Source organism: Equus asinus, chromosome 24, assembly GCF_041296235.1.
Source record: "Equus asinus isolate D_3611 breed Donkey chromosome 24, EquAss-T2T_v2, whole genome shotgun sequence".
Lineage (NCBI taxonomy): Eukaryota > Metazoa > Chordata > Mammalia > Perissodactyla > Equidae > Equus > Equus asinus.
Window position 1 is genome coordinate 11,462,492 of NC_091813.1, and position 25,084 is coordinate 11,487,575.

The window sequence follows — 25,084 nt, forward strand, 5'->3', positions numbered from 1 at the left end:
CTATCTAGGAACGTTTTTACATAAGACTCATCAAACATTTTACAATAGTCGTGACAGACTATACGTAACATTCAGTCACTGAAAGAAAACTGTGGAGAAACAATCTTGCTTGTATATATTTAGAAACTTCTTCATGTTCACCATTTCAAGCGTTTCCATATAAGACATACTGAATGAATATCACTTTGAGACAATGATATAATGTGCTGAAGCCAGATTGCAGGCAGCTGTTTAGGAACCTTTTCATAAGAGACTTATCATACATTTCACTACAAAGTATCTATTACATCCATTCAATGAAAGAACACTATTGTGAAGCCAGATTGCTGGTAGCTAATTAGGAACCTCTTGATATAAGGCTTTTCTAATATTTCAGTTTATGCCAAACAGAATGACTATCATTTTCTTAAAATGAAATAACACTGTGTTGAACTCATCTTGCAGGAAGCCATTTAGGGTTTCTTCATACAAAACACCAAACATGTCACTACTGCTCTGACAGAATCTCTGTAAGATTCCTTCACTGAGGAACACACTCTGGTGAAACCAGATTGCTCATAAGTGTTTAGGAATATCTTTATATAAGGCTATTCAAACACATCATATGCTATACAGAATGATGATCACTTCCATTAAATTAAACAACATTGTGATGCAACCAGCTGGCACATGCTATTTATGAACATTTTGTGTGTGTCTTATCAAACGTTTCTCTGCAGCCACAATGTGATAATTATTACATTCATTCAATGAAATACTGTGTTGAAAAAGCTTGCTTGTGGCTGTTTAGAAACATCTTCATGTAAGTGTTCATGCAAGTCTTATCAAACATTTCACTACAGGCATGACAGAATATCTATAACCTTCAATGTCTGTAAGAACACTGTTGTGAAACCATTTTGCTTGTAGCTACTTAGGGACATCTTCATAAAACTTATCCAGCATTTCACTACGGGTGTGATAGACTATCTACAACATCCATTCACTGAAAGAACATTGTCTTGAAAACACCCAGCAAGTAGCTCTTAAGGAACATCTTCACAGATGACATTTCAAACATTTCAGTATATGCCACATGGAACAGCTATCACTTTCTTACAATGAAAGAGCATTGTGCTTAATCAAGCCAACAGGTAGCTGTTTAGGGATATTTTCACATAAATCATATCAAACATTTGACTACAGATGTGACAATGTCTATAACATTTGTTATCTGAAAGAAAATTATGCAAAAACCATCTTCTTTTCACTGTTTAGGAACATCTGCACATAATACACTTCAAATACTTAAGTATATTCCACACAGAGCGACTATCATTTGCACAAAAGGAAAGAACACATGCTGAATCCAGTTTATGGGTAGCTGTTTAGGAACATCATATATCAAATATTTCACCACAGATGTGACAATATCTAGAACATTCATTCACTGAAAGAACACTGTGAAGAAACCATCTTGCTTGTTAGCTGTTTAAGAATATAAATCAAAGGCTCTTCAAACATATCACTTTATGCCATACAGAATGGCTATCATCTCCATAGCCAGGAAAGAATACTGTGATGAACCCAGCTTGCAAGTAATTGTTTATTAATATCTTGCTCAAGTCTTATCAGACATTTGCCTACAGTCATGACAGGATGTCTTTAATGTTTATTCAATGTAATAACACTATATTTAAAAAAATTTCCTTGTAGCTGTTTAGAAACATCTTCATGTAAGACTTATTAAACATTCCTTTGCAGGAATGACAGAATCTCTAAACATTCACTCATTGAACGAACACAGGGATGAAAGCAGTTTTCTTGTAACTGTTGAGGAACATCTTCGTATAAAGCTTTTCAAGCATTTCAGTATATGGCATACAGCATGGCCATACCCTTCTTACGAGGAAAGAAGTTTGTGTTTAATAGCTTTCAGGTAGATTATTAGGAGTATTTTTATGTAAGACCTATTGAACATTTAACTACAGGCATGACAGAATATCTATTACATCCATTCAATGAAAGAACACTATGGTGAAAGTGGCTTGGTTTTACTGTTAAGGAAGATCTTCATTTCAGTCCTTTTCAGCATTTCAGTATATGCCATACTAAACGGCTGTCACTATCTTATGATGAAATTATTCTGTCCTGAACACATCTTGTTGGATTCTATTTAGGAACATCTTCATATAAGACCTCTCTAACATTTAAGTATATGCCATACAGAATGGCTCTCACTTACTTACAGTTAAAGGACACTGTGCTAAACCCGGCTTGCTGGCGGCTGTTTGAAACCTCTTCATATAAGACTTATTAAACATTTCACTACAGGCATGACAGACTAGCTATAACACTCGTTCACTGAAAGAACACTGTGGTGAAGCCAGATTACTTCTGGCGCCTTGGGAATGTCTTCGTATAAGGCTCTTCAAACACTTCATTATGCCTACAGAATGGCTATCACTTCCATATCCAGAAAGAACGTTCTGATGAAACCAGTGGCTCTTTATGAGCATTTCATTTATGTCTTATCAAACGTTTCTCTACAGCCGCAACATGATATCCATAACATTCATTCAAGGAAACCACACTATGTTGAAAAAGCTTGCTTGTAGCTGTTCAGGAACACTCTCACATAAGACATCAAATAGTTCTCTTGAGGCATGACAGAATACGTATAACATTCATTTTCTGAATGAACGCTGTGGTGAAAACACCTTGCTTGCAGCTCTTTAGGGGAATCTTCAAATAAGTCCTATCAAACATTTCACTACGGGCATGATGGAATATCTATAACATTCACTCATTGAAAGAATGCTGTGGTGAAACCAACTTCCTTGTAGCTTTTAAGGAACATCTTCATGTAAGTCTTTTCTAGCATTTCAGTATGAGCCATAGAGAACAGCTATACTTTCTGAAAATGAAAAAACATTGTACTTAACTCAGCTTTCAGGTAGACTTATAGTAACATTTTCATGTAAGATTTATTGAACATTTCACAACATGTGCGACAGAATATCTATTACATTAATTCAATGAAAGATCACTATTGTGAAACCAGCTTGCTTGTATCTCTTTAGAAATACACTCATATAAGTCTTTTCTGACATTTCAGTGTATGCCATACAAAGTAACTATCACTTTATTACAATGAAAAGTCAGTGTGCTGATCCCAGCTTGCAGGTAGCTGTAGGAACATTTTCATATATGATATAAAACATTTCACTACAGCTATAGGAGACTATATATAAAGTTTATTAAATGAAAGAACACTGTGGTGTAACCAGATTGCTTGTAGCTATTTAGGAGTATCTTCATACAAGTCTTTTCAAACATTTCAGTGTATTCCATCCAGAATGGTTATCACTTCCATAAAATGAAAGAACAATGTTAAGAACCCAGCTGGAAAGTTGTCTTTTAGAAATATCTTTTTATAAGTCTTAACAAATATTGCGCTATGGTCATGACAGAATGATTTTAATATTCACTCAAGGAAAGAAGGATGAGCTGAACCCTTGTTTCCTAGTATCTGTTTAGGAAGAACTTCATAAAATACTTAAAAAATTACACTACAGACTTGAAAAATATCCATAAGATTCAGACACTAAAGGAACTCTGGTGAAACAAATGTGCTTACAGCTGTTTAGGGGCATATTCACATAAGACATTTCAAACATTTCAGCATATGCCCTACAGATGACCTATCAATTACTAACAGTGTGAGAACACTGTTCTAAGCCCAGTTTGCGGGTAGCTGTTTAGGAACATGTTCATATAAGACTTAACAAACATTTCATTGCATGCGGGACAGAATATATATAGCATTTGTTCACTGAGAGAAAACTGTGGTGAAACCATCTTACTTGCAGCCATTAAGGATCCTCTTCATATTAGTCATTATAACCATTTCAATATTTGCTGTTCTGATTGAATATGAGTTTCAAACAATGAAAGAAACACTGTGCTGAATCCAGCTTGCAAGTAAGTTTTAACTAACACTTCACTACAAGTGTCACAGAATATCTGCAATATTGTTTCACTGAAAGAACTCTGTGGTGAAAGCATCTTGAAGCTATTATTAGGAACATTTGTATTGGAGACATTTCTCACATTTCAGTATATGCCATAATGAATGGGTATCATTTTCCTACAATGAAAGAACACTGTGCTAAATAGAGCTCACAGATAGCTATCTAGGAACGTTTTTACATAAGACTCATCAAACATTTTACAATAGTCGTGACAGACTATACGTAACATTCAGTCACTGAAAGAAAACTGTGGAGAAACAATCTTGCTTGTATATATTTAGAAACTTCTTCATGTTCACCATTTCAAGCGTTTCCATATAAGACATACTGAATGAATATCACTTTGAGACAATGATATAATGTGCTGAAGCCAGATTGCAGGCAGCTGTTTAGGAACCTTTTCATAAGAGACTTATCATACATTTCACTACAAAGTATCTATTACATCCATTCAATGAAAGAACACTATTGTGAAGCCAGATTGCTGGTAGCTAATTAGGAACCTCTTGATATAAGGCTTTTCTAATATTTCAGTTTATGCCAAACAGAATGACTATCATTTTCTTAAAATGAAATAACACTGTGTTGAACTCATCTTGCAGGAAGCCATTTAGGGTTTCTTCATACAAAACACCAAACATGTCACTACTGCTCTGACAGAATCTCTGTAAGATTCCTTCACTGAGGAACACACTCTGGTGAAACCAGATTGCTCATAAGTGTTTAGGAATATCTTTATATAAGGCTATTCAAACACATCATATGCTATACAGAATGATGATCACTTCCATTAAATTAAACAACATTGTGATGCAACCAGCTGGCACATGCTATTTATGAACATTTTGTGTGTGTCTTATCAAACGTTTCTCTGCAGCCACAATGTGATAATTATTACATTCATTCAATGAAATACTGTGTTGAAAAAGCTTGCTTGTGGCTGTTTAGAAACATCTTCATGTAAGTGTTCATGCAAGTCTTATCAAACATTTCACTACAGGCATGACAGAATATCTATAACCTTCAATGTCTGTAAGAACACTGTTGTGAAACCATTTTGCTTGTAGCTACTTAGGGACATCTTCATAAAACTTATCCAGCATTTCACTACGGGTGTGATAGACTATCTACAACATCCATTCACTGAAAGAACATTGTCTTGAAAACACCCAGCAAGTAGCTCTTAAGGAACATCTTCACAGATGACATTTCAAACATTTCAGTATATGCCACATGGAACAGCTATCACTTTCTTACAATGAAAGAGCATTGTGCTTAATCAAGCCAACAGGTAGCTGTTTAGGGATATTTTCACATAAATCATATCAAACATTTGACTACAGATGTGACAATGTCTATAACATTTGTTATCTGAAAGAAAATTATGCAAAAACCATCTTCTTTTCACTGTTTAGGAACATCTGCACATAATACACTTCAAATACTTAAGTATATTCCACACAGAGCGACTATCATTTGCACAAAAGGAAAGAACACATGCTGAATCCAGTTTATGGGTAGCTGTTTAGGAACATCATATATCAAATATTTCACCACAGATGTGACAATATCTAGAACATTCATTCACTGAAAGAACACTGTGAAGAAACCATCTTGCTTGTTAGCTGTTTAAGAATATAAATCAAAGGCTCTTCAAACATATCACTTTATGCCATACAGAATGGCTATCATCTCCATAGCCAGGAAAGAATACTGTGATGAACCCAGCTTGCAAGTAATTGTTTATTAATATCTTGCTCAAGTCTTATCAGACATTTGCCTACAGTCATGACAGGATGTCTTTAATGTTTATTCAATGTAATAACACTATATTTAAAAAAATTTCCTTGTAGCTGTTTAGAAACATCTTCATGTAAGACTTATTAAACATTCCTTTGCAGGAATGACAGAATCTCTAAACATTCACTCATTGAACGAACACAGGGATGAAAGCAGTTTTCTTGTAACTGTTGAGGAACATCTTCGTATAAAGCTTTTCAAGCATTTCAGTATATGGCATACAGCATGGCCATACCCTTCTTACGAGGAAAGAAGTTTGTGTTTAATAGCTTTCAGGTAGATTATTAGGAGTATTTTTATGTAAGACCTATTGAACATTTAACTACAGGCATGACAGAATATCTATTACATCCATTCAATGAAAGAACACTATGGTGAAAGTGGCTTGGTTTTACTGTTAAGGAAGATCTTCATTTCAGTCCTTTTCAGCATTTCAGTATATGCCATACTAAACGGCTGTCACTATCTTATGATGAAATTATTCTGTCCTGAACACATCTTGTTGGATTCTATTTAGGAACATCTTCATATAAGACCTCTCTAACATTTAAGTATATGCCATACAGAATGGCTCTCACTTACTTACAGTTAAAGGACACTGTGCTAAACCCGGCTTGCTGGCGGCTGTTTGAAACCTCTTCATATAAGACTTATTAAACATTTCACTACAGGCATGACAGACTAGCTATAACACTCGTTCACTGAAAGAACACTGTGGTGAAGCCAGATTACTTCTGGCGCCTTGGGAATGTCTTCGTATAAGGCTCTTCAAACACTTCATTATGCCTACAGAATGGCTATCACTTCCATATCCAGAAAGAACGTTCTGATGAAACCAGTGGCTCTTTATGAGCATTTCATTTATGTCTTATCAAACGTTTCTCTACAGCTGCAACATGATATCCATAACATTCATTCAAGGAAACCACACTATGTTGAAAAAGCTTGCTTGTAGCTGTTCAGGAACACTCTCACATAAGACATCAAATAGTTCTCTTGAGGCATGACAGAATACGTATAACATTCATTTTCTGAATGAACGCTGTGGTGAAAACACCTTGCTTGCAGCTCTTTAGGGGAATCTTCAAATAAGTCCTATCAAACATTTCACTACGGGCATGATGGAATATCTATAACATTCACTCATTGAAAGAATGCTGTGGTGAAACCAACTTCCTTGTAGCTTTTAAGGAACATCTTCATGTAAGTCTTTTCTAGCATTTCAGTATGAGCCATAGAGAACAGCTATACTTTCTTAAAATGAAAAAACATTGTACTTAACTCAGCTTTCAGGTAGACTTATAGTAACATTTTCATGTAAGATTTATTGAACATTTCACAACATGTGCGACAGAATATCTATTACATTAATTCAATGAAAGATCACTATTGTGAAACCAGCTTGCTTGTATCTCTTTAGAAATACACTCATATAAGTCTTTTCTGACATTTCAGTGTATGCCATACAAAGTAACTATCACTTTATTACAATGAAAAGTCAGTGTGCTGATCCCAGCTTGCAGGTAGCTGTAGGAACATTTTCATATATGATATAAAACATTTCACTACAGCTATAGGAGACTATATATAAAGTTTATTAAATGAAAGAACACTGTGGTGTAACCAGATTGCTTGTAGCTATTTAGGAGTATCTTCATACAAGTCTTTTCAAACATTTCAGTGTATTCCATCCAGAATGGTTATCACTTCCATAAAATGAAAGAACAATGTTAAGAACCCAGCTGGAAAGTTGTCTTTTAGAAATATCTTTTTATAAGTCTTAACAAATATTGCGCTATGGTCATGACAGAATGATTTTAATATTCACTCAAGGAAAGAAGGATGAGCTGAACCCTTGTTTCCTAGTATCTGTTTAGGAAGAACTTCATAAAATACTTAAAAAATTACACTACAGACTTGAAAAATATCCATAAGATTCAGACACTAAAGGAACTCTGGTGAAACAAATGTGCTTACAGCTGTTTAGGGGCATATTCACATAAGACATTTCAAACATTTCAGCATATGCCCTACAGATGACCTATCAATTACTAACAGTGTGAGAACACTGTTCTAAGCCCAGTTTGCGGGTAGCTGTTTAGGAACATGTTCATATAAGACTTAACAAACATTTCATTGCATGCGGGACAGAATATATATAGCATTTGTTCACTGAGAGAAAACTGTGGTGAAACCATCTTACTTGCAGCCATTAAGGATCCTCTTCATATTAGTCATTATAACCATTTCAATATTTGCTGTTCTGATTGAATATGAGTTTCAAACAATGAAAGAAACACTGTGCTGAATCCAGCTTGCAAGTAAGTTTTAACTAACACTTCACTACAAGTGTCACAGAATATCTGCAATATTGTTTCACTGAAAGAACTCTGTGGTGAAAGCATCTTGAAGCTATTATTAGGAACATTTGTATTGGAGACATTTCTCACATTTCAGTATATGCCATAATGAATGGGTATCATTTTCCTACAATGAAAGAACACTGTGCTAAATAGAGCTCACAGATAGCTATCTAGGAACGTTTTTACATAAGACTCATCAAACATTTTACAATAGTCGTGACAGACTATACGTAACATTCAGTCACTGAAAGAAAACTGTGGAGAAACAATCTTGCTTGTATATATTTAGAAACTTCTTCATGTTCACCATTTCAAGCGTTTCCATATAAGACATACTGAATGAATATCACTTTGAGACAATGATATAATGTGCTGAAGCCAGATTGCAGGCAGCTGTTTAGGAACCTTTTCATAAGAGACTTATCATACATTTCACTACAAAGTATCTATTACATCCATTCAATGAAAGAACACTATTGTGAAGCCAGATTGCTGGTAGCTAATTAGGAACCTCTTGATATAAGGCTTTTCTAATATTTCAGTTTATGCCAAACAGAATGACTATCATTTTCTTAAAATGAAATAACACTGTGTTGAACTCATCTTGCAGGAAGCCATTTAGGGTTTCTTCATACAAAACACCAAACATGTCACTACTGCTCTGACAGAATCTCTGTAAGATTCCTTCACTGAGGAACACACTCTGGTGAAACCAGATTGCTCATAAGTGTTTAGGAATATCTTTATATAAGGCTATTCAAACACATCATATGCTATACAGAATGATGATCACTTCCATTAAATTAAACAACATTGTGATGCAACCAGCTGGCACATGCTATTTATGAACATTTTGTGTGTGTCTTATCAAACGTTTCTCTGCAGCCACAATGTGATAATTATTACATTCATTCAATGAAATACTGTGTTGAAAAAGCTTGCTTGTGGCTGTTTAGAAACATCTTCATGTAAGTGTTCATGCAAGTCTTATCAAACATTTCACTACAGGCATGACAGAATATCTATAACCTTCAATGTCTGTAAGAACACTGTTGTGAAACCATTTTGCTTGTAGCTACTTAGGGACATCTTCATAAAACTTATCCAGCATTTCACTACGGGTGTGATAGACTATCTACAACATCCATTCACTGAAAGAACATTGTCTTGAAAACACCCAGCAAGTAGCTCTTAAGGAACATCTTCACAGATGACATTTCAAACATTTCAGTATATGCCACATGGAACAGCTATCACTTTCTTACAATGAAAGAGCATTGTGCTTAATCAAGCCAACAGGTAGCTGTTTAGGGATATTTTCACATAAATCATATCAAACATTTGACTACAGATGTGACAATGTCTATAACATTTGTTATCTGAAAGAAAATTATGCAAAAACCATCTTCTTTTCACTGTTTAGGAACATCTGCACATAATACACTTCAAATACTTAAGTATATTCCACACAGAGCGACTATCATTTGCACAAAAGGAAAGAACACATGCTGAATCCAGTTTATGGGTAGCTGTTTAGGAACATCATATATCAAATATTTCACCACAGATGTGACAATATCTAGAACATTCATTCACTGAAAGAACACTGTGAAGAAACCATCTTGCTTGTTAGCTGTTTAAGAATATAAATCAAAGGCTCTTCAAACATATCACTTTATGCCATACAGAATGGCTATCATCTCCATAGCCAGGAAAGAATACTGTGATGAACCCAGCTTGCAAGTAATTGTTTATTAATATCTTGCTCAAGTCTTATCAGACATTTGCCTACAGTCATGACAGGATGTCTTTAATGTTTATTCAATGTAATAACACTATATTTAAAAAAATTTCCTTGTAGCTGTTTAGAAACATCTTCATGTAAGACTTATTAAACATTCCTTTGCAGGAATGACAGAATCTCTAAACATTCACTCATTGAACGAACACAGGGATGAAAGCAGTTTTCTTGTAACTGTTGAGGAACATCTTCGTATAAAGCTTTTCAAGCATTTCAGTATATGGCATACAGCATGGCCATACCCTTCTTACGAGGAAAGAAGTTTGTGTTTAATAGCTTTCAGGTAGATTATTAGGAGTATTTTTATGTAAGACCTATTGAACATTTAACTACAGGCATGACAGAATATCTATTACATCCATTCAATGAAAGAACACTATGGTGAAAGTGGCTTGGTTTTACTGTTAAGGAAGATCTTCATTTCAGTCCTTTTCAGCATTTCAGTATATGCCATACTAAACGGCTGTCACTATCTTATGATGAAATTATTCTGTCCTGAACACATCTTGTTGGATTCTATTTAGGAACATCTTCATATAAGACCTCTCTAACATTTAAGTATATGCCATACAGAATGGCTCTCACTTACTTACAGTTAAAGGACACTGTGCTAAACCCGGCTTGCTGGCGGCTGTTTGAAACCTCTTCATATAAGACTTATTAAACATTTCACTACAGGCATGACAGACTAGCTATAACACTCGTTCACTGAAAGAACACTGTGGTGAAGCCAGATTACTTCTGGCGCCTTGGGAATGTCTTCGTATAAGGCTCTTCAAACACTTCATTATGCCTACAGAATGGCTATCACTTCCATATCCAGAAAGAACGTTCTGATGAAACCAGTGGCTCTTTATGAGCATTTCATTTATGTCTTATCAAACGTTTCTCTACAGCTGCAACATGATATCCATAACATTCATTCAAGGAAACCACACTATGTTGAAAAAGCTTGCTTGTAGCTGTTCAGGAACACTCTCACATAAGACATCAAATAGTTCTCTTGAGGCATGACAGAATACGTATAACATTCATTTTCTGAATGAACGCTGTGGTGAAAACACCTTGCTTGCAGCTCTTTAGGGGAATCTTCAAATAAGTCCTATCAAACATTTCACTACGGGCATGATGGAATATCTATAACATTCACTCATTGAAAGAATGCTGTGGTGAAACCAACTTCCTTGTAGCTTTTAAGGAACATCTTCATGTAAGTCTTTTCTAGCATTTCAGTATGAGCCATAGAGAACAGCTATACTTTCTTAAAATGAAAAAACATTGTACTTAACTCAGCTTTCAGGTAGACTTATAGTAACATTTTCATGTAAGATTTATTGAACATTTCACAACATGTGCGACAGAATATCTATTACATTAATTCAATGAAAGATCACTATTGTGAAACCAGCTTGCTTGTATCTCTTTAGAAATACACTCATATAAGTCTTTTCTGACATTTCAGTGTATGCCATACAAAGTAACTATCACTTTATTACAATGAAAAGTCAGTGTGCTGATCCCAGCTTGCAGGTAGCTGTAGGAACATTTTCATATATGATATAAAACATTTCACTACAGCTATAGGAGACTATATATAAAGTTTATTAAATGAAAGAACACTGTGGTGTAACCAGATTGCTTGTAGCTATTTAGGAGTATCTTCATACAAGTCTTTTCAAACATTTCAGTGTATTCCATCCAGAATGGTTATCACTTCCATAAAATGAAAGAACAATGTTAAGAACCCAGCTGGAAAGTTGTCTTTTAGAAATATCTTTTTATAAGTCTTAACAAATATTGCGCTATGGTCATGACAGAATGATTTTAATATTCACTCAAGGAAAGAAGGATGAGCTGAACCCTTGTTTCCTAGTATCTGTTTAGGAAGAACTTCATAAAATACTTAAAAAATTACACTACAGACTTGAAAAATATCCATAAGATTCAGACACTAAAGGAACTCTGGTGAAACAAATGTGCTTACAGCTGTTTAGGGGCATATTCACATAAGACATTTCAAACATTTCAGCATATGCCCTACAGATGACCTATCAATTACTAACAGTGTGAGAACACTGTTCTAAGCCCAGTTTGCGGGTAGCTGTTTAGGAACATGTTCATATAAGACTTAACAAACATTTCATTGCATGCGGGACAGAATATATATAGCATTTGTTCACTGAGAGAAAACTGTGGTGAAACCATCTTACTTGCAGCCATTAAGGATCCTCTTCATATTAGTCATTATAACCATTTCAATATTTGCTGTTCTGATTGAATATGAGTTTCAAACAATGAAAGAAACACTGTGCTGAATCCAGCTTGCAAGTAAGTTTTAACTAACACTTCACTACAAGTGTCACAGAATATCTGCAATATTGTTTCACTGAAAGAACTCTGTGGTGAAAGCATCTTGAAGCTATTATTAGGAACATTTGTATTGGAGACATTTCTCACATTTCAGTATATGCCATAATGAATGGGTATCATTTTCCTACAATGAAAGAACACTGTGCTAAATAGAGCTCACAGATAGCTATCTAGGAACGTTTTTACATAAGACTCATCAAACATTTTACAATAGTCGTGACAGACTATACGTAACATTCAGTCACTGAAAGAAAACTGTGGAGAAACAATCTTGCTTGTATATATTTAGAAACTTCTTCATGTTCACCATTTCAAGCGTTTCCATATAAGACATACTGAATGAATATCACTTTGAGACAATGATATAATGTGCTGAAGCCAGATTGCAGGCAGCTGTTTAGGAACCTTTTCATAAGAGACTTATCATACATTTCACTACAAAGTATCTATTACATCCATTCAATGAAAGAACACTATTGTGAAGCCAGATTGCTGGTAGCTAATTAGGAACCTCTTGATATAAGGCTTTTCTAATATTTCAGTTTATGCCAAACAGAATGACTATCATTTTCTTAAAATGAAATAACACTGTGTTGAACTCATCTTGCAGGAAGCCATTTAGGGTTTCTTCATACAAAACACCAAACATGTCACTACTGCTCTGACAGAATCTCTGTAAGATTCCTTCACTGAGGAACACACTCTGGTGAAACCAGATTGCTCATAAGTGTTTAGGAATATCTTTATATAAGGCTATTCAAACACATCATATGCTATACAGAATGATGATCACTTCCATTAAATTAAACAACATTGTGATGCAACCAGCTGGCACATGCTATTTATGAACATTTTGTGTGTGTCTTATCAAACGTTTCTCTGCAGCCACAATGTGATAATTATTACATTCATTCAATGAAATACTGTGTTGAAAAAGCTTGCTTGTGGCTGTTTAGAAACATCTTCATGTAAGTGTTCATGCAAGTCTTATCAAACATTTCACTACAGGCATGACAGAATATCTATAACCTTCAATGTCTGTAAGAACACTGTTGTGAAACCATTTTGCTTGTAGCTACTTAGGGACATCTTCATAAAACTTATCCAGCATTTCACTACGGGTGTGATAGACTATCTACAACATCCATTCACTGAAAGAACATTGTCTTGAAAACACCCAGCAAGTAGCTCTTAAGGAACATCTTCACAGATGACATTTCAAACATTTCAGTATATGCCACATGGAACAGCTATCACTTTCTTACAATGAAAGAGCATTGTGCTTAATCAAGCCAACAGGTAGCTGTTTAGGGATATTTTCACATAAATCATATCAAACATTTGACTACAGATGTGACAATGTCTATAACATTTGTTATCTGAAAGAAAATTATGCAAAAACCATCTTCTTTTCACTGTTTAGGAACATCTGCACATAATACACTTCAAATACTTAAGTATATTCCACACAGAGCGACTATCATTTGCACAAAAGGAAAGAACACATGCTGAATCCAGTTTATGGGTAGCTGTTTAGGAACATCATATATCAAATATTTCACCACAGATGTGACAATATCTAGAACATTCATTCACTGAAAGAACACTGTGAAGAAACCATCTTGCTTGTTAGCTGTTTAAGAATATAAATCAAAGGCTCTTCAAACATATCACTTTATGCCATACAGAATGGCTATCATCTCCATAGCCAGGAAAGAATACTGTGATGAACCCAGCTTGCAAGTAATTGTTTATTAATATCTTGCTCAAGTCTTATCAGACATTTGCCTACAGTCATGACAGGATGTCTTTAATGTTTATTCAATGTAATAACACTATATTTAAAAAAATTTCCTTGTAGCTGTTTAGAAACATCTTCATGTAAGACTTATTAAACATTCCTTTGCAGGAATGACAGAATCTCTAAACATTCACTCATTGAACGAACACAGGGATGAAAGCAGTTTTCTTGTAACTGTTGAGGAACATCTTCGTATAAAGCTTTTCAAGCATTTCAGTATATGGCATACAGCATGGCCATACCCTTCTTACGAGGAAAGAAGTTTGTGTTTAATAGCTTTCAGGTAGATTATTAGGAGTATTTTTATGTAAGACCTATTGAACATTTAACTACAGGCATGACAGAATATCTATTACATCCATTCAATGAAAGAACACTATGGTGAAAGTGGCTTGGTTTTACTGTTAAGGAAGATCTTCATTTCAGTCCTTTTCAGCATTTCAGTATATGCCATACTAAACGGCTGTCACTATCTTATGATGAAATTATTCTGTCCTGAACACATCTTGTTGGATTCTATTTAGGAACATCTTCATATAAGACCTCTCTAACATTTAAGTATATGCCATACAGAATGGCTCTCACTTACTTACAGTTAAAGGACACTGTGCTAAACCCGGCTTGCTGGCGGCTGTTTGAAACCTCTTCATATAAGACTTATTAAACATTTCACTACAGGCATGACAGACTAGCTATAACACTCGTTCACTGAAAGAACACTGTGGTGAAGCCAGATTACTTCTGGCGCCTTGGGAATGTCTTCGTATAAGGCTCTTCAAACACTTCATTATGCCTACAGAATGGCTATCACTTCCATATCCAGAAAGAACGTTCTGATGAAACCAGTGGCTCTTTATGAGCATTTCATTTATGTCTTATCAAACGTTTCTCTACAGCTGCAACATGATATCCATAACATTCATTCAAGGAAACCACACTATGTTGAAAAAGCTTGCTTGTAGCTGTTCAGGAACACTCTCACATAAGACATCAAATAGTTCTCTTGAGGCATGACAGAATACGTATAACATTCATTTTCTGAATGAACGCTGTGGTGAAAACACCTTGCTTGCAGCTCTTTAGGGGAATCTTCAAATAAGTCCTATCAAACATTTCACTACGGGCATGATGGAATATCTATAACATTCACTCATTGAAAGAATGCTGTGGTGAAACCAACTTCCTTGTAGCTTTTAAGGAACATCTTCATGTAAGTCTTTTCTAGCATTTCAGTATGAGCCATAGAGAACAGCTATACTTTCTTAAAATGAAAAAACATTGTACTTAACTCAGCTTTCAGGTAGACTTATAGTAACATTTTCATGTAAGATTTATTGAACATTTCACAACATGTGCGACAGAATATCTATTACATTAATTCAATGAAAGATCACTATTGTGAAACCAGCTTGCTTGTATCTCTTTAGAAATACACTCATATAAGTCTTTTCTGACATTTCAGTGTATGCCATACAAAGTAACTATCACTTTATTACAATGAAAAGTCAGTGTGCTGATCCCAGCTTGCAGGTAGCTGTAGGAACATTTTCATATATGATATAAAACATTTCACTACAGCTATAGGAGACTATATATAAAGTTTATTAAATGAAAGAACACTGTGGTGTAACCAGATTGCTTGTAGCTATTTAGGAGTATCTTCATACAAGTCTTTTCAAACATTTCAGTGTATTCCATCCAGAATGGTTATCACTTCCATAAAATGAAAGAACAATGTTAAGAACCCAGCTGGAAAGTTGTCTTTTAGAAATATCTTTTTATAAGTCTTAACAAATATTGCGCTATGGTCATGACAGAATGATTTTAATATTCACTCAAGGAAAGAAGGATGAGCTGAACCCTTGTTTCCTAGTATCTGTTTAGGAAGAACTTCATAAAATACTTAAAAAATTACACTACAGACTTGAAAAATATCCATAAGATTCAGACACTAAAGGAACTCTGGTGAAACAAATGTGCTTACAGCTGTTTAGGGGCATATTCACATAAGACATTTCAAACATTTCAGCATATGCCCTACAGATGACCTATCAATTACTAACAGTGTGAGAACACTGTTCTAAGCCCAGTTTGCGGGTAGCTGTTTAGGAACATGTTCATATAAGACTTAACAAACATTTCATTGCATGCGGGACAGAATATATATAGCATTTGTTCACTGAGAGAAAACTGTGGTGAAACCATCTTACTTGCAGCCATTAAGGATCCTCTTCATATTAGTCATTATAACCATTTCAATATTTGCTGTTCTGATTGAATATGAGTTTCAAACAATGAAAGAAACACTGTGCTGAATCCAGCTTGCAAGTAAGTTTTAACTAACACTTCACTACAAGTGTCACAGAATATCTGCAATATTGTTTCACTGAAAGAACTCTGTGGTGAAAGCATCTTGAAGCTATTATTAGGAACATTTGTATTGGAGACATTTCTCACATTTCAGTATATGCCATAATGAATGGGTATCATTTTCCTACAATGAAAGAACACTGTGCTAAATAGAGCTCACAGATAGCTATCTAGGAACGTTTTTACATAAGACTCATCAAACATTTTACAATAGTCGTGACAGACTATACGTAACATTCAGTCACTGAAAGAAAACTGTGGAGAAACAATCTTGCTTGTATATATTTAGAAACTTCTTCATGTTCACCATTTCAAGCGTTTCCATATAAGACATACTGAATGAATATCACTTTGAGACAATGATATAATGTGCTGAAGCCAGATTGCAGGCAGCTGTTTAGGAACCTTTTCATAAGAGACTTATCATACATTTCACTACAAAGTATCTATTACATCCATTCAATGAAAGAACACTATTGTGAAGCCAGATTGCTGGTAGCTAATTAGGAACCTCTTGATATAAGGCTTTTCTAATATTTCAGTTTATGCCAAACAGAATGACTATCATTTTCTTAAAATGAAATAACACTGTGTTGAACTCATCTTGCAGGAAGCCATTTAGGGTTTCTTCATACAAAACACCAAACATGTCACTACTGCTCTGACAGAATCTCTGTAAGATTCCTTCACTGAGGAACACACTCTGGTGAAACCAGATTGCTCATAAGTGTTTAGGAATATCTTTATATAAGGCTATTCAAACACATCATATGCTATACAGAATGATGATCACTTCCATTAAATTAAACAACATTGTGATGCAACCAGCTGGCACATGCTATTTATGAACATTTTGTGTGTGTCTTATCAAACGTTTCTCTGCAGCCACAATGTGATAATTATTACATTCATTCAATGAAATACTGTGTTGAAAAAGCTTGCTTGTGGCTGTTTAGAAACATCTTCATGTAAGTGTTCATGCAAGTCTTATCAAACATTTCACTACAGGCATGACAGAATATCTATAACCTTCAATGTCTGTAAGAACACTGTTGTGAAACCATTTTGCTTGTAGCTACTTAGGGACATCTTCATAAAACTTATCCAGCATTTCACTACGGGTGTGATAGACTATCTACAACATCCATTCACTGAAAGAACATTGTCTTGAAAACACCCAGCAAGTAGCTCTTAAGGAACATCTTCACAGATGACATTTCAAACATTTCAGTATATGCCACATGGAACAGCTATCACTTTCTTACAATGAAAGAGCATTGTGCTTAATCAAGCCAACAGGTAGCTGTTTAGGGATATTTTCACATAAATCATATCAAACATTTGACTACAGATGTGACAATGTCTATAACATTTGTTATCTGAAAGAAAATTATGCAAAAACCATCTTCTTTTCACTGTTTAGGAACATCTGCACATAATACACTTCAAATACTTAAGTATATTCCACACAGAGCGACTATCATTTGCACAAAAGGAAAGAACACATGCTGAATCCAGTTTATGGGTAGCTGTTTAGGAACATCATATATCAAATATTTCACCACAGATGTGACAATATCTAGAACATTCATTCACTGAAAGAACACTGTGAAGAAACCATCTTGCTTGTTAGCTGTTTAAGAATATAAATCAAAGGCTCTTCAAACATATCACTTTATGCCATACAGAATGGCTATCATCTCCATAGCCAGGAAAGAATACTGTGATGAACCCAGCTTGCAAGTAATTGTTTATTAATATCTTGCTCAAGTCTTATCAGACATTTGCCTACAGTCATGACAGGATGTCTTTAATGTTTATTCAATGTAATAACACTATATTTAAAAAAATTTCCTTGTAGCTGTTTAGAAACATCTTCATGTAAGACTTATTAAACATTCCTTTGCAGGAATGACAGAATCTCTAAACATTCACTCATTGAACGAACACAGGGATGAAAGCAGTTTTCTTGTAACTGTTGAGGAACATCTTCGTATAAAGCTTTTCAAGCATTTCAGTATATGGCATACAGCATGGCCATACCCTTCTTACGAGGAAAGAAGTTTGTGTTTAATAGCTTTCAGGTAGATTATTAGGAGTATTTTTATGTAAGACCTATTGAACATTTAACTACAGGCATGACAGAATATCTATTACATCCATTCAATGAAAGAACACTATGGTGAAAGTGGCTTGGTTTTACTGTTAAGGAAGATCTTCATTTCAGTCCTTTTCAGCATTTCAGTATATGCCATACTAAACGGCTGTCACTATCTTATGATGAAATTATTCTGTCCTGAACACATCTTGTTGGATTCTATTTAGGAACATCTTCATATAAGACCTCTCTAACATTTAAGTATATGCCATACAGAATGGCTCTCACTTACTTACAGTTAAAGGACACTGTGCTAAACCCGGCTTGCTGGCGGCTGTTTGAAACCTCTTCATATAAGACTTATTAAACATTTCACTACAGGCATGACAGACTAGCTATAACACTCGTTCACTGAAAGAACACTGTGGTGAAGCCAGATTACTTCTGGCGCCTTGGGAATGTCTTCGTATAAGGCTCTTCAAACACTTCATTATGCCTACAGAATGGCTATCACTTCCATATCCAGAAAGAACGTTCTGATGAAACCAGTGGCTCTTTATGAGCATTTCATTTATGTCTTATCAAACGTTTCTCTACAGCTGCAACATGATATCCATAACATTCATTCAAGGAAACCACACTATGTTGAAAAAGCTTGCTTGTAGCTGTTCAGGAACACTCTCACATAAGACATCAAATAGTTCTCTTGAGGCATGACAGAATACGTATAACATTCATTTTCTGAATGAACGCTGTGGTGAAAACACCTTGCTTGCAGCTCTTTAGGGGAATCTTCAAATAAGTCCTATCAAACATTTCACTACGGGCATGATGGAATATCTATAACATTCACTCATTGAAAGAATGCTGTGGTGAAACCAACTTCCTTGTAGCTTTTAAGGAACATCTTCATGTAAGTCTTTTCTAGCATTTCAGTATGAGCCATAGAGAACAGCTATACTTTCTTAAAATGAAAAAACATTGTACTTAACTCAGCTTTCAGGTAGACTTATAGTAACATTTTCATGTAAGATTTATTGAACATTTCACAACATGTGCGACAGAATATCTATTACATTAATTCAATGAAAGATCACTATTGTGAAACCAGCTTGCTTGTATCTCTTTAGAAATACACTCATATAAGTCTTTTCTGACATTTCAGTGTATGCCATACAAAGTAACTATCACTTTATTACAATGAAAAGTCAGTGTGCTGATCCCAGCTTGCAGGTAGCTGTAGGAACATTTTCATATATGATATAAAACATTTCACTACAGCTATAGGAGACTATATATAAAGTTTATTAAATGAAAGAACACTGTGGTGTAACCAGATTGCTTGTAGCTATTTAGGAGTATCTTCATACAAGTCTTTTCAAACATTTCAGTGTATTCCATCCAGAATGGTTATCACTTCCATAAAATGAAAGAACAATGTTAAGAACCCAGCTGGAAAGTTGTCTTTTAGAAATATCTTTTTATAAGTCTTAACAAATATTGCGCTATGGTCATGACAGAATGATTTTAATATTCACTCAAGGAAAGAAGGATGAGCTGAACCCTTGTTTCCTAGTATCTGTTTAGGAAGAACTTCATAAAATACTTAAAAAATTACACTACAGACTTGAAAAATATCCATAAGATTCAGACACTAAAGGAACTCTGGTGAAACAAATGTGCTTACAGCTGTTTAGGGGCATATTCACATAAGACATTTCAAACATTTCAGCATATGCCCTACAGATGACCTATCAATTACTAACAGTGTGAGAACACTGTTCTAAGCCCAGTTTGCGGGTAGCTGTTTAGGAACATGTTCATATAAGACTTAACAAACATTTCATTGCATGCGGGACAGAATATATATAGCATTTGTTCACTGAGAGAAAACTGTGGTGAAACCATCTTACTTGCAGCCATTAAGGATCCTCTTCATATTAGTCATTATAACCATTTCAATATTTGCTGTTCTGATTGAATATGAGTTTCAAACAATGAAAGAAACACTGTGCTGAATCCAGCTTGCAAGTAAGTTTTAACTAACACTTCACTACAAGTGTCACAGAATATCTGCAATATTGTTTCACTGAAAGAACTCTGTGGTGAAAGCATCTTGAAGCTATTATTAGGAACATTTGTATTGGAGACATTTCTCACATTTCAGTATATGCCATAATGAATGGGTATCATTTTCCTACAATGAAAGAACACTGTGCTAAATAGAGCTCACAGATAGCTATCTAGGAACGTTTTTACATAAGACTCATCAAACATTTTACAATAGTCGTGACAGACTATACGTAACATTCAGTCACTGAAAGAAAACTGTGGAGAAACAATCTTGCTTGTATATATTTAGAAACTTCTTCATGTTCACCATTTCAAGCGTTTCCATATAAGACATACTGAATGAATATCACTTTGAGACAATGATATAATGTGCTGAAGCCAGATTGCAGGCAGCTGTTTAGGAACCTTTTCATAAGAGACTTATCATACATTTCACTACAAAGTATCTATTACATCCATTCAATGAAAGAACACTATTGTGAAGCCAGATTGCTGGTAGCTAATTAGGAACCTCTTGATATAAGGCTTTTCTAATATTTCAGTTTATGCCAAACAGAATGACTATCATTTTCTTAAAATGAAATAACACTGTGTTGAACTCATCTTGCAGGAAGCCATTTAGGGTTTCTTCATACAAAACACCAAACATGTCACTACTGCTCTGACAGAATCTCTGTAAGATTCCTTCACTGAGGAACACACTCTGGTGAAACCAGATTGCTCATAAGTGTTTAGGAATATCTTTATATAAGGCTATTCAAACACATCATATGCTATACAGAATGATGATCACTTCCATTAAATTAAACAACATTGTGATGCAACCAGCTGGCACATGCTATTTATGAACATTTTGTGTGTGTCTTATCAAACGTTTCTCTGCAGCCACAATGTGATAATTATTACATTCATTCAATGAAATACTGTGTTGAAAAAGCTTGCTTGTGGCTGTTTAGAAACATCTTCATGTAAGTGTTCATGCAAGTCTTATCAAACATTTCACTACAGGCATGACAGAATATCTATAACCTTCAATGTCTGTAAGAACACTGTTGTGAAACCATTTTGCTTGTAGCTACTTAGGGACATCTTCATAAAACTTATCCAGCATTTCACTACGGGTGTGATAGACTATCTACAACATCCATTCACTGAAAGAACATTGTCTTGAAAACACCCAGCAAGTAGCTCTTAAGGAACATCTTCACAGATGACATTTCAAACATTTCAGTATATGCCACATGGAACAGCTATCACTTTCTTACAATGAAAGAGCATTGTGCTTAATCAAGCCAACAGGTAGCTGTTTAGGGATATTTTCACATAAATCATATCAAACATTTGACTACAGATGTGACAATGTCTATAACATTTGTTATCTGAAAGAAAATTATGCAAAAACCATCTTCTTTTCACTGTTTAGGAACATCTGCACATAATACACTTCAAATACTTAAGTATATTCCACACAGAGCGACTATCATTTGCACAAAAGGAAAGAACACATGCTGAATCCAGTTTATGGGTAGCTGTTTAGGAACATCATATATCAAATATTTCACCACAGATGTGACAATATCTAGAACATTCATTCACTGAAAGAACACTGTGAAGAAACCATCTTGCTTGTTAGCTGTTTAAGAATATAAATCAAAGGCTCTTCAAACATATCACTTTATGCCATACAGAATGGCTATCATCTCCATAGCCAGGAAAGAATACTGTGATGAACCCAGCTTGCAAGTAATTGTTTATTAATATCTTGCTCAAGTCTTATCAGACATTTGCCTACAGTCATGACAGGATGTCTTTAATGTTTATTCAATGTAATAACACTATATTTAAAAAAATTTCCTTGTAGCTGTTTAGAAACATCTTCATGTAAGACTTATTAAACATTCCTTTGCAGGAATGACAGAATCTCTAAACATTCACTCATTGAACGAACACAGGGATGAAAGCAGTTTTCTTGTAACTGTTGAGGAACATCTTCGTATAAAGCTTTTCAAGCATTTCAGTATATGGCATACAGCATGGCCATACCCTTCTTACGAGGAAAGAAGTTTGTGTTTAATAGCTTTCAGGTAGATTATTAGGAGTATTTTTATGTAAGACCTATTGAACATTTAACTACAGGCATGACAGAATATCTATTACATCCATTCAATGAAAGAACACTATGGTGAAAGTGGCTTGGTTTTACTGTTAAGGAAGATCTTCATTTCAGTCCTTTTCAGCATTTCAGTATATGCCATACTAAACGGCTGTCACTATCTTATGATGAAATTATTCTGTCCTGAACACATCTTGTTGGATTCTATTTAGGAACATCTTCATATAAGACCTCTCTAACATTTAAGTATATGCCATACAGAATGGCTCTCACTTACTTACAGTTAAAGGACACTGTGCTAAACCCGGCTTGCTGGCGGCTGTTTGAAACCTCTTCATATAAGACTTATTAAACATTTCACTACAGGCATGACAGACTAGCTATAACACTCGTTCACTGAAAGAACACTGTGGTGAAGCCAGATTACTTCTGGCGCCTTGGGAATGTCTTCGTATAAGGCTCTTCAAACACTTCATTATGCCTACAGAATGGCTATCACTTCCATATCCAGAAAGAACGTTCTGATGAAACCAGTGGCTCTTTATGAGCATTTCATTTATGTCTTATCAAACGTTTCTCTACAGCTGCAACATGATATCCATAACATTCATTCAAGGAAACCACACTATGTTGAAAAAGCTTGCTTGTAGCTGTTCAGGAACACTCTCACATAAGACATCAAATAGTTCTCTTGAGGCATGACAGAATACGTATAACATTCATTTTCTGAATGAACGCTGTGGTGAAAACACCTTGCTTGCAGCTCTTTAGGGGAATCTTCAAATAAGTCCTATCAAACATTTCACTACGGGCATGATGGAATATCTATAACATTCACTCATTGAAAGAATGCTGTGGTGAAACCAACTTCCTTGTAGCTTTTAAGGAACATCTTCATGTAAGTCTTTTCTAGCATTTCAGTATGAGCCATAGAGAACAGCTATACTTTCTTAAAATGAAAAAACATTGTACTTAACTCAGCTTTCAGGTAGACTTATAGTAACATTTTCATGTAAGATTTATTGAACATTTCACAACATGTGCGACAGAATATCTATTACATTAATTCAATGAAAGATCACTATTGTGAAACCAGCTTGCTTGTATCTCTTTAGAAATACACTCATATAAGTCTTTTCTGACATTTCAGTGTATGCCATACAAAGTAACTATCACTTTATTACAATGAAAAGTCAGTGTGCTGATCCCAGCTTGCAGGTAGCTGTAGGAACATTTTCATATATGATATAAAACATTTCACTACAGCTATAGGAGACTATATATAAAGTTTATTAAATGAAAGAACACTGTGGTGTAACCAGATTGCTTGTAGCTATTTAGGAGTATCTTCATACAAGTCTTTTCAAACATTTCAGTGTATTCCATCCAGAATGGTTATCACTTCCATAAAATGAAAGAACAATGTTAAGAACCCAGCTGGAAAGTTGTCTTTTAGAAATATCTTTTTATAAGTCTTAACAAATATTGCGCTATGGTCATGACAGAATGATTTTAATATTCACTCAAGGAAAGAAGGATGAGCTGAACCCTTGTTTCCTAGTATCTGTTTAGGAAGAACTTCATAAAATACTTAAAAAATTACACTACAGACTTGAAAAATATCCATAAGATTCAGACACTAAAGGAACTCTGGTGAAACAAATGTGCTTACAGCTGTTTAGGGGCATATTCACATAAGACATTTCAAACATTTCAGCATATGCCCTACAGATGACCTATCAATTACTAACAGTGTGAGAACACTGTTCTAAGCCCAGTTTGCGGGTAGCTGTTTAGGAACATGTTCATATAAGACTTAACAAACATTTCATTGCATGCGGGACAGAATATATATAGCATTTGTTCACTGAGAGAAAACTGTGGTGAAACCATCTTACTTGCAGCCATTAAGGATCCTCTTCATATTAGTCATTATAACCATTTCAATATTTGCTGTTCTGATTGAATATGAGTTTCAAACAATGAAAGAAACACTGTGCTGAATCCAGCTTGCAAGTAAGTTTTAACTAACACTTCACTACAAGTGTCACAGAATATCTGCAATATTGTTTCACTGAAAGAACTCTGTGGTGAAAGCATCTTGAAGCTATTATTAGGAACATTTGTATTGGAGACATTTCTCACATTTCAGTATATGCCATAATGAATGGGTATCATTTTCCTACAATGAAAGAACACTGTGCTAAATAGAGCTCACAGATAGCTATCTAGGAACGTTTTTACATAAGACTCATCAAACATTTTACAATAGTCGTGACAGA